Here is a 12729-nt window from a genome sequence, read left to right as displayed (position 1 = left end):
GGAGAGAAGGATGTGACATGGTATGCACCTTCAAGAAACTTAGTTGAGTGGAAAGCAGCCCAGTACAATTGCCTGTAATGGATGACGATGAAAGAAGTGCTATGTCCAAGGCACACACAGGTACTGTGAAAGGACACGAAGGTGTGACTGAGTCCACATTTGGTGGATGAGGGGAGTATTGGGTAAAGAGTTGCTGTGTGGTAGAGGTGACATCGGAGAAGGCAATGGCACCCCACTCCAGTACTCTTGCCTGGAAAATCCCATGGATGGAGGAGCCTGGTAGGCTGCAGTCCATGGGGTCGCTAAGAGTCAGACATGACTGAGCAACTTCACTTTGACTTTTCACTTTCATGTATTAGAGAAGGAAATGGCAACCCACTCTAGTATTCTTGCCTGGAGAATCCCAGGGATGGGGGAGCCTGGTGGGCTGCCGTCTATAGGGTCACACAGAGTCAGACACGACTGAAGCGACTTAGCAGCAGCAGCAGAGGTGACATATGAGATGCACCTTGAAGGGTGAGTAGCATTTCTGTCAGAGAAAGGAAGGCACTCTTAAGGTGTGGGAGTATTAGGGGCAAGACATAGAACATGTACAAGAACATGGCACATTTGAGGGCAGCCACGTTGTCTGTAGCATCTAGGAATGTAGTGGAAAAGGGTCACCAGAAGAGTAGTTTAGGATCCAGTGTGTTATGACCCAAGAAGAATTAGGAAACTTTCTTCTAAGGATTAGGGTTCTTAGAGGAAGTAAGGGATTCACCCAAGGACTGTGGGAAAGCTGTGTTCTTCTAGTCCTGTTCTATTAGCTTGAAACTCTAGGAGGTTAACTAAGGGGTCACCAAGTCCAATGTTACCAGGCTCAGTGGACTTGCTGGGGATGGGTAGGAATCAAATACCTCCTGTGAGTGGTACTATGAGGGAGAAGTGGGGAGGCTTAGAAAGCAGTCATAAAAATAGAAAGAATTCCCCACTTCCGAAAAAGCCCCCACAAACACTAGAATACTCTTGCTTAAGTTCCCGAGGGTGATGATGCCCTGTTGGCCCTCAGAATAGGGATAGGATTTCCGATATCCTGTTAGTTCCCTGGAGGAGGTGTTGATGTCCCCCTTATCCATTCTGCTTTCTCTAGGTCCCCAATTTTTGTGTGTATTGGGATTTAGGACTGGGAACCCTTCAGTTCCCAGACAGCCCTTATCAGTTGTGTTTTCTTGTAACATGCAGCTGTGGTGACTATGTGTCCTTTGTCTCTGCTGAACAAGGTTAGTATTCACTACAGCTGCTGAAAAAATGCTGGCAGAGGTTGCTGGGGGTGCTTTCTAGCATCTCCACATGGATTTGATAAAAACAGGCTTCCTTCTCTGTTCCCTGTCTGGGGCAGTGGTGTTGAGATCCATTCAGGTGCCCACGCCAGAAACCTGGAAGGCCACCTTTTCCCTCATTCCCTTTATCTGGTCAGGCACCAGGCACTCACCTCAACCTCTTTTGACCATGACCCATAGTAACAAATGTATTTTACCTTGTAGTCCAGAACAAACAGATATATGATGCAAAAATTTTATAAAACTTATCCTTACAGCATGAAATAATCTGATATTTTCTGTTTCATTTGAATTCATTTAAAACAGAAATGTAAGATATCACCCGCTAATTGATTTCACTGAATTACAAGCAACAGGTATTTGGACTTCAACTTTCATCTTCCTGTGCCATAGATCTTCTCAATACAGATTGGAGTCTCACACACACACACACACCCTCCTTAGTATTTTCTGTTGTTCTTGGGATGCAGTGTGTTTCCTAGCATGGCATTCATAGTCCACCAAATACGCTACCTTTACCACACTCATCTGGTGCCATTCTAGGTATCACTACCACCATACTCCCTCCCCTGCAAGAAAAAATAAGTAGAAATGTTTATGTATGATAGAAATATCAAGTCTTCTGCACAAACCTTTCTTCTGCCTAGAAAGCCCTTCTCCTTCCTCTCCACCTGACAAACTCCAGTTTTTCATTCAATAGCCAACAGATATCATCTCTTCTTTGAAGCCTTCCCTTCCCTTCAAAGGCAGAGTTAGTTCCTCTTCTGAGTTCCCTTAAGTCTTTTGGACACCTCTATTATAGCACTTATCACATGGCATTTTAAAATTTTATCATAATACTATCTATCTTCTTTGTGGCTGGTGCATTTATTGAGAGCAAGAATTAGTTTTATTATTCTTTTGGAAAAATGAGATACTTTTTTCCCTCAGTCCCATATCTTACTTAAGTTCACATTGATGGATGTTGATTAAATAATCTGTGGCCCGAAATCTCTCTTGGCTCCTGTGGCAATTGGAAGGGTCCTGGCCACTGCCTCTTGGTCATATGAGAGAGACAAAGCTCTGCTCCTACTTAAGTTTCCCTGGGTGGTGAGATGTATATAGATGGGATTCATCTTAGTGTTCAAAGTATTAATAGATTTGTAGAGACCCTGATTTTAAAATTTGTCATGAAACCCTACCAGTACTCCATAGATACAGAAATTTATTTTAGAAAAGGAAATGGGGAATTCGCTGATGGTTCAATGGTTAGGACTCCAGCCTTCCACTGCAGGGTCCCCCAGTTCAATCCCTGGTCAGGGAACTAAGATCCTGCAAGCCAAAAAAAAAGAAGTGGAACAAATAAAATTAGAATATGCCTAGAATGGAGGTGGGGTGGAGAGGAAAATACAGACTGTATTTTTTAAAATTATCAAAGTCAGGTATATCATAGATACAGTAACTATTAGGTCCTTAACAGTATTGTTTTAAAATTTATTTACATATATTGTCTCACACATTTTTATAGCTACTTTATTCCTATTACATATGAGGGCTCAGAGACAGAAAAGTCAGAGAGCTTACCCACAGAACTAATTAGTACATGGTAGAGAGGAAATTCAAATATGGGTCTAACTCAGAGTGTTAAGTTCCTTTCCTCACTGGTAACTGAAACTATCAAAGTAGCTAATTAAATAATTATGACTAATTAGTACTAGTAATATTTAATATTAATTAATACTATTTATAGGGGCTTCCCCAATAGCTCAGTTGGTAAAGAATCCACCTTCAGTGCAGGAGGCCCCGGGTTCAATTCCTGGGTTGGGAAAATCTGCTGGAGAAGGGATAGCCTACCCACTCCAGTATTCTTTGGCTTCCCTTGTGGCTCAGCTGGTAAAGAATCTGCCTGCAGTGCAGGAAACCTGGGTTCGATCCTTGGGCTGGGAAGATCCCCTGGAGAAGGGAAAGGCTACCCACTCTAGTATTCTGGCCTAGAGAATTCCAGGGTCGCAGAGTTGGACACGACTGAGTGACTTGACTAATACTATTTATAACTGATATAGGTATTTGCTTATTCTTTTTTTAAGACTGTGCTTTTATTATTTATTTTAATTTTATTTGTTTTCTTGGCTGCATGACATGTGCGATGGTTCCTTAGCCAAGGCTTGTACCTATTATACTCCCTGCATTGGAAGCACAGTCTTAACCACTGGACCACCAGGGCAGTCCCAGTACCTGCTTATTCTTAAATATAAATCCATAAAATTACAGCATTTATTTTCTAATTGAACCTACTATATGCAGCAGATTTATTCCCTGCCCTCATGGGGCTAAGGGTGTGGGAGAGACACGTTAAACAAATCATTAATAAAATAGAACTGGGATGGATGCTGTGGGAGTCGGTGATAGGGCTCTGTGGAAGAAGAGGGATCCAGAATTTAGTTGGAGGTGGGTGGGTCACTCAGGGAGGGCTTTGTTGAAGAGATGGCATTTAAACTGACAACCTGAATGAGGAGTGGAAGTTAGCAAGTCAAAGAGTGAATGAAAAGCCATTACAGGCAGAAGGGCCTCATTGTTTTCAATCATCTTACCAGGAGAGCCCTTTTCACAGATGAGGTTTTATGCTCATCCACAGTGTATGAATAAATAAAAGGACCGCTGCTCCGAGTTGAAGAAGTGCGAATGGTGTGCTCACTTCAGGTGTTCGCCACATGGCCAGCGGTAGGGGACTCTTATGTAGGTCCATAGAAACTCAGAGCACAGTTTATAAACCACAGATCTAGTCCAGCTTCCTCTTTTTACAAATGGGGAGATATTTTGGCCATTTTAAAGGATTTGTCATAGGCTTCTTTATCATTAATGGAAGATTTGAGACTCAAATCCAAAACTGACTGTGTGAATTGCTCTTTGTGCTAACACTATGCTTCCTGTCTGCGTGTCCCCTTTTGGTAGTCATGGGATGGGAGTCTCTTGTCCTGAATTTGAGCTGCACAGCACTGACCACCAACTCTCTGAAATTGTGTTTCTTAGCACTCACTATCTGTGTCCTGAGAGAGGCAACAAGTAAACCTGGGAATCGTATACGGTGCCAGGTGCTGTGTTTGATAGGATCTGTTTGTTGATAGACATACCGATCTTATGGAAGCTTGGGGCAGTGGGGCAGCCTGGGATAGTCAAGGAGCCTTCTGGGGTCTAGACCTAAAGGACATGGAGTCTTGAGAAATTATTAGGAGAGGAAGAATTAATTGTAAGATGTTCCAAGTGAGAAAGAAAGATGAGAGGATGGTCACTAGAGGGAGAAAGCAGGAAGAAGAGGGGAAGCATTTTGTTATTTGTTTTTTATTTTAAGATGGGGGAATACTGGAAAATTTTTATAAGCCTAAAGGAAGAAGCCTCTGGGAAAGAAGTGAAAGAAGTAAAGTGTGGAGGTGGAACGGGTTGGAAAACAGACTAGTTCCAGTCTCAGTCCAGCCAGAGAACTGCCCTGGCAGGCACTCCTGGCCTTTGCAAGAGGGCTCTTTAAAACCACCACAGCAGTTTTGATGTAGCTGTAGGGCTTTCGAGCTCATGCTGGATTCCAGCAGCTCCAGACCTGCTATATATGGTGAGCCCTGGCCATGTGCACATCCTCTCTCTGCCTCCCCCAGCCAAAGTCACTCTGTTCAAACACCCACACATGTAGCTTTGTGCCCAAAGGAAAGGCCTAGGCAGCATCATTTTACCAACATTGCATAATCTCCGCACATTGGTACCTGCTACCCAGGAGCTTGTTCTTTACAGTGGATCTGACAGGCAGGCCGCAGGCCAGGTGTAGCTCTTAGAGGAGGTTCTCTGTCAGGTGAGATGGCTTCAGGAAATGCCTCGCCCCACTTGTCTGTCTGCCCACAGACTGTCGTCTGGCCCTCATGCTCCCCACATAAAGGGCAGGCTTGGTGGGGAGGGAATTTAGGAAACCAGGTGGAGATAGCCATGCATACAGCCCCAGGAAAGGGCCAGCATGCCAGCTCGCTAATAAATAAACTCATTCATTAGCGCACTGCGGAGGCTTGAGTGTGGCCATGTAAGCCCTGTTTTCTTGGCCTCGACTGGTGGCGGAGTCGGGGAGACAGGCTACGTGAAGGTCCCTTTGGGATTCCTTCCTAGCAGCCAGAGTGACAAACCCGCCCAAGTGCCCACTAATCTTCATTGAATTCAAAATCAGATCCTCTTTGAGCAGCTTATAAACTACCATGAGGGAGAAACAAGGCCAAAACACAACTGGCATTGTCAGGAGGCCCAAACAGAGCAAGCAAGACAGGATGCTAGAGCTGCCAGGACATGGCAGGAGGTCAGCGTCAGGAATAACAAGAATTCTTCCCTCCCAGATTAGGCAGAGGAGGAAAGTGTGGCGAGGAAACCCTCCTTCCTCTGAACTCTCCAGGCAGTGCTGTTGTCTTCCTCTGGGTCTGATCTAGCAGGAGGGGGCCCTTGGAGCTGTGCTGTCCCAGGCTGCGGGACCAGTTAGCACTGACTCTGCCCTGGGAGGCACTGTGGCTGGAGGGAGCAACAGAGAGCTCAGGCCTCACTCCAGCTCCCCTCTCCTCCACTGAGCAACCTGAAGTTTCACCTCCTCAGAGTGTCAGTTTTCTTTCCTGGGAGATGGGGACAGTTATACTAGGTAGATGGCCAGTTATACTAGGTACATTGTGAGACAGTGAATGCAAAGGTATCTTACAGTGATGAGTCTCAGAGGACTTAATAAATGGTAATAATCATCATTACTGTTTGCCATAAGGCAAAATTTACATCTTAGCTCTTTATATTTTGAGACTCACTAGTGAGTGAGGTCCACCCCACCACCCCGTCTTTTTGACTTAGTGAACCAACAACAACAACCCATCTTTTAGAGATATTAGAGAACCATCAGACTAGGGTTTGAACACTTTTTTTTTTCCTTTATTTTGCTAGCTGGATTATTTGCTTTCCTTATGTGTAAAAGAGATCAGTATTATTTATGAGGCACTGGAATCACTGAGAGACAAGGATAGTACTGTGAAGCTTAAAACCTCAATAATAAATTGTGGGTTTAAGAACATCATCAAACTTGGGAGGGGGCAACTGGAATCGCTCCTAAACAGAGAGTAGTTTATGCATAGATTAAGTCTTTACTCAGAGTTAGGTACTTTGTAAATACTTGTTGAATGAATGATTAAATTATTTAACACAGGAATATAAAGATTACGAGATTGTTTCTTTTTAAAAAGTTTTTTTTTAAAAAAAGAATTTTTTAAAAAGACTATTTTGGGGGGCAGTTTTAGATTTGAGCGAAATACTGTCACTTTTTAAAGTGTCTATTGCATTCTTAAGGGCAATTTTTACTATGTTTTAGCGTTGAAGTCTCCCCTCCCCGTCCAGAACAGCTCTGAAATTATGACATTTAATCAGTAGCAAAATGTAATTTGACCTCTCAACATTTAAGCTTTATTGTAAGGAATGCATCCATGATATAAATTGAAGTAAAGCTGTCCTGATCTTTTATTTAAACCTACTATTCTCAATTGTGGAATAGTTGACTTAATGACTCGAACATTACTGTTGTATAGGCAGAGCCTATGACGTGTGTTGGCTTTGTTTGGTAGTGGGTACCATGACCATCAAATCTTTTTTTGTTCTTGTTTACCATTTTGAACTTATTTTACTTATTTTCTTCTTACCTTCCGACAAACTTTAACCTCTTTAATCATTCAGGAGGTCCTGATAACTGTATTTTGCTAGGCTGTCTTTTAACTTGCACTGGGTAGCTATACCTTCCTTGTTGAACTGCTGTTGTGTTTGTTCTAAATACATTTTTAGGTTCTTTTAGGCTGCCAGGAGTTCCTGTTTGCGTTGTAGGTATGTTTGCCTTGGGTTAGCGGAGAAGACAATGGCACCCCACTCCAGTACTCTTGCCTGGAAAATCCCATGGATGGAGGAGCCTGGTAGGCTGCAGTCCATGGGGTCGCTAGAGTCAGACACAACTGAGCGACTTCACTTTCACTTTTCACTTTCATGCATTGGAGAAGTAAATGGCAACCCACTCCAGTGTTCCTGCCTGGAGAATCCCAGGGACGGGGGAGCCTGGTGGGCTGCTGTCTATGGGGTCGCACAGAGTCGGACACAACTGAAGTGACTTAGCAGCAGCAGCAGCAGCCAGTCTTTCCCCTTCTGGTGTTTTATTTCTAATATGATGCTAGTTTTGAAACTTAAATTATTGCCCTTGTGAGGAGTAAATGAAAAACAGAGGTGGATTCTGGAAGGTTTGTTCTAATCATTAAAGTGGCAGAAAAACAGTGTAACTCTGGGATCAGATAATCAGGGTTCAGATCTTAGTTTTGACAATTAGTTTTGTAACTCTGGGCAAGTTACTTTTCTCTAAGACTCAGTTTCCTCAGCTATTAAGTGGGGACAGAAGAATACCAGTCTCTTATTACAGTTGTTACAAGGATTAAATGAAATAATGTATCTGAATCACTTAGCACAGTGCGTGGCATATGCTGATGTTAGCTCTCTTAATTATACCATTTGTCCATTTTTGCCGTTAAAGGATTTTTTTTTTTTGCTTTCTTCCTATTTCTTAGTCATATTAGAATAGGAAAAAGTTGCCAGATAAACTGAATTCAGCCTAGATCAGATGTTAGCGTAATAATTGCTGAGTAAATGACCACAGCACTATTATCCTAATGAGTTTCACTGGGATAACTGTAGTGTCTATGGATGAAACATAGAGCTGGAGTTGAGATATCTTCACCTCTATCCTTCTGTAACAGATTGTTTTTTCAATATAAGAAAAGTATGTATAGAATGCTATCACTATGGAAAATGGAGAGAAAAGGGAAGCTACTATTTATGTAAAAAGAGTACATATACATATAAGCTTGTGTGTGTATAGATTACAGCTGGAAGGTTTCTTAAGAAGATGCTAACTTTGGTTGCCTTAGTTGGAAAGGAACTTGGTGGTTAGGAGATGTAGGTTGGGATGGAACTTATGTTTGTTTGTTTTTAACATGTGCGTGTATTATCTATTCAAAACAGTTACTAAACAAAGAAAGGAGTAGACTGAATGTGTAAGCTTCAAGGTTAAGTGTCCTAAGAATTGACCTTCATCTTGGTCTGGACATTCCAGGCAGCTGACTTGTCTAAGTTGTGGGCCCCAGCCTTCAACTGTGCTTTTTCCTTGAAGAGGACAAACACAAGAGTTCTTCATAACAAGACAACTTTTCTGTTCTAAACTGTCTAGAGAATTTGATTCACAAATTTGGGGCAAAAATCAGTTGCACCTTTAGTTAGCTGAATTTGGTGATGGTAGATGAATGGACAGCCCTGTGGATTAGAATCTTATTTTCCCAGTAGAACTCATGGTTATTTTCAGCACATTTCCTGTTGATGAGAAGACTGCTTGTTTTATTCTTGTGACTATATGTGCTGAAATTTACTGTAGAACTTTATATTTGATAGTGTTTTCAAATTGTCCTCAATTGTCTACTGAACTAATTAGGTTCAGTGTTTTAGGAGTAATTGGAATTTGCCCTTCTTCCATTTACCGTGCTTGAATCTATATTTTTTAAACTCTTAGTTACCAGCAAAATTAGGTGGAAGTGGCAGCAAACTTTGCTGTTGTATTTCTCTCAAAAGGCAGGTATACATTTGGCTGAAATTTCTACATCAGGCTGTTGTGAATACCATAGTTCTCCTGAAGTAAACATTCTTGTCATTTTCCAGGCTTGGAAAGAAAGGGTTTCCAGCTGGGAAGAAAGGGTTAACTTTTGAGAGACTCATCTGTTCTTAAAGCCAAGGTGCTAATCTTACTATGCCCCTTCTTCCTGAAAAACACTCAGTGGCTCTCCTTTGTCTACTTGGTAAAGCCCAGACTGTTTAGCCGGACATTTCAAAGCCCTTCATGACCTTTCTGGCATATTTTTCTGTTTCCTATACTTGTCCCTCCACAAAATTTAGGTATTGTTTCCTTACAAGTGCTGAGCTTCCCACGGCCCTGATTTTGCTCATAATGTTCTACCTGCTAGAAATGATCTTATTAATCTTTTACCTGTCCAACTTCAGCTCACCTTTCCAAGCCCCAGGTGCAGAGTTTCATTTTCTTTTTTTTTTTTAACTTTTTATTTTGTATTGGGATATAGCTGATTAACAATGTTGTGATAGTTTCAGGTGAACAGCAAAGGGACTCAGCCATGCCTATACATGTATCCATCCCCCCCCCCCAGCCTCCCCTCCCATTCAGGCTGCCACATAACATTGAGCAGAGTTCCATGTACTATACAGTAGGTCCTTGTTGGTTATCCATTTTAAATATAGCAATGTGTACATGTCCATCCCATACTCCCTAACTATCCCTTCTCTCCATCTCTCCCCCCAGCAACCATAAGTTCCTTCTCTAAGTCTGTGAGTCTCTTTCTGTTGTGTAAGTTCATTTGTATCATCTTTTTAGATTCTACATATAAGGAATGCCATACAGTGTTTCTCTTCCTCTGTCTAACTGACTTCAGTTAGTATGACAGTCTCTAGGTCCATCCCTGTTGGTACAAATGGCATTATTTCACTCTTTTTAATGGTTGAGTAATATTCATATATATATATATATATATATATATATGTATTTATACACCACATCTTCTTTAACCATTCCTTTGTCAATGGACATTTAGGTTGCTTTCATGTCTTGGCTATTGTAAACAATGCTGCAGCGAATATACAGTGTTTCATTTTCCATGATGTTTTCTCTGACCCCGCTTAGCCAAAAGTAATCCTCTCACAGCCTTGTGTTCCTTTTATGACACTTACTAAGTTCTTTCTCAGAGCTCTTGATCCTTGGAAGCTGGGCTCTTGTTAACCATCACTTTAATCTCCACACAGTAGAAACTCAGTTTATGTTCACTGAGTGAATTAAATGTCAACCAGCATCTTGAAAGCATCTTTAATTTGCTTTACTTTTTCAACCCAGATAACAATTTGACTGTTATCTGTAAAGGCTATAGAACAAACTGCTCTGGAACAAAAACCACTTCACTCCGTGTTGATACAGTTAGTAAGTTTATGATCTGAGAAAATCTGTGCCTTTTAAACCTCAGAGGGCAGGTGTATTAACAAACTACAGAATTTTCATATAAATGAATTCCATTACCTCACTATTGCTGTTGATGAATTGGCCTCTGACAACACTTAAGCATCAAAACGCATAGCGTCTTTTCAGGTGGAGAGGCTGACATGAGAGATTTGGTTAACTTTAAGAAAAATCTTATGAAAAAAGGACTGTTGAACTTTCCCTGGTTTGTTTCTGCCTTGGAATATACTCTATATCATATAAAGTGGCCACATCTTTTTCCGTGACCTGTTTCTGTTGTCACAAAATGTTACTTTTTATGCGCTTAACAGGGTACTGAGGTTATAAATTTAGAATCACAGCATCAGCAAATCCCAAGGTCGCAACGGACTTTAAAGATCATGTAGTCAGCCTTCTGTCAGATAGATAGCCAAGTTGTGAATTCTCTACTTTTTGAGGTCATCCGTTCTGTTATTTGAATCTTCAGAAACTCTCCTGTTAGAAAGTTTTTACTTCCAGCATTCAGTGTTGAGTAATTCTTTCTCCTTCTGTGACCTACCCATGGGTTCTGATTCTACCTTTTGGACAGTCTAATCACTTTTCTGTAATATTTAAGGCAACTGTCCTGTTTTTCTCCAGGTGAAATATCTTCTGATCTTCCTTTGCTTCCTTGTGTCTCTTAAAATATAATGTTCAAAACTGTGGACATATTCCAAGTGGAGTCTGACCTCTGCTGAACAGAACAAAAATCTCACTTTGTACATGAAGATATTATATTTGCATTACTGTATCTAAAAATCACATTAATTGCAGTGGGCAACCTTATCCTCTTGACTTCCCTTGAATGTATACTGTCATCATAAGCCTGTAAGGCTTTCTCATACCCAGATAGGAGTGACACACCTATCCTGTACCTCTACAGCTGTTTTTTTAGGCCCAACTGCAGGATCTTAGATTTATCCCTATTAGAGTCAACCCATTGAAAGAGTCTATTAAGTACTTTTGGTTCGTGCTAAGGTCATCTGACATATTAGTCTTCCTGCCCCACTTCTTGCAATCTACAAATCTGATAAGTTTGTTTTCTCTTCTCCATCTTAGTCATTCATGGAGATGTTGAGGCAGGCCAGGATGGAATCATTCCATTGGACCATACTATTGGTGCTGCTGCTGCTGCTGCTGCTGCTGCTGCTAAGTCGCTTCAGTCGTGTTGTGCAACCCCATAGATGGCAGCCCACCAGGTTTCCCCGTCCCTGGGATTCTCCAGGCAAGAACACTGGAGTGGGTTGTCATTTCCTTCTCCAATGCATGAAAGTGAAAAGTGAAAGTGAAGTCACTCAGTCATGTCTGACTCTAGCGACCCCATGGACTGCAGCCTACCAGGCTTCTCCATCCATGGGATTTTCCAGGCAAAAGTACTGGAGTGGGGTGCCATTGCCTTATCCATACTATTGCTAGTAGGTTTAAATGGGCATTAATTGTGTATGGAGATAGGATTGTCAGTTTAGATCAAATACTCCATAATTGAAATAGAAATTGTCTTTTAGGTAAGTAGTCTTATTGTAGCTGCTTAGTTATGTTTAACAAGAGATAATAGAACTATATATGGTCATAAGAGTGAGATTAGGAACTAGCTTGGAAAGTTAATGACCCTGCTTATATTCTTATATATGATTAAATATAATATTACATTTATTAATTAATAAAACATAATTCTTACATTCTTGGGGCTTTCCTGGTGTCTCAGACAGTAAAGAATCTGCCTGCAATGTGGGAGACCCAAGTTCGATTCCTGGGTCAGGAAGATCCATTGGAGAGGGGCATAGCAACCCACTGCAGTGTTCTTGCCTAAATAATTCCATGGACAGAGGAGCCTGGTGGGCCACAGTTCATGGGGTCAGAAAGAGTTGGACATGACTGAGCTACTGATGCTTTCTTTCTTCTATTCTTATGTAAGGTATTAAGCAGAGAACATTCTGGACTGATGAGAGGCAATGTGGTATAGGGGAAAGAGCCCTAAACTTGGCCCTGAAAAGTTTTATTCATTTATTTATTCAGCAAATATATATTGTGTGCATACTATACTTAAGCCTTAGATATACAGTGATTAAAAAAAAAAAACCAACTGAGACTTTGTGTTTGCCATCAATGGAATGTACATTCAGATGGGGAAACAGTTTGATAATTATACAGATGAAATCATAATACTTTCTGTGATCTATCTTCTAGACAAGTACTCTCCAACAGAAATATAATACAAGTCACATACTCAAAAGTTTCTAGTAGCTCCATTTTAAAAAGTGAAAAGAAAAAAATGAAACTAATTTTAATAATGGGTTTTCTTTAACTCAGTATACCTGA

General features: G+C 41.2%; 1 protein-coding gene across 2 annotated transcripts in view; it reads left to right on the top strand.

Annotated features, from left to right (window-relative positions):
* Nucleotides 1–12729, top strand: part of UQCC1 (ubiquinol-cytochrome c reductase complex assembly factor 1) — a 94233-nt gene that overhangs the window by 40216 nt on the left and 41288 nt on the right. The window lies entirely within an intron of this gene.

The sequence above is a fragment of the Capricornis sumatraensis genome, chromosome 15 (assembly GCF_032405125.1).
Source record: "Capricornis sumatraensis isolate serow.1 chromosome 15, serow.2, whole genome shotgun sequence".
Lineage (NCBI taxonomy): Eukaryota > Metazoa > Chordata > Mammalia > Artiodactyla > Bovidae > Capricornis > Capricornis sumatraensis.
This window is presented reverse-complemented; position numbering and strand designations above follow the sequence as displayed.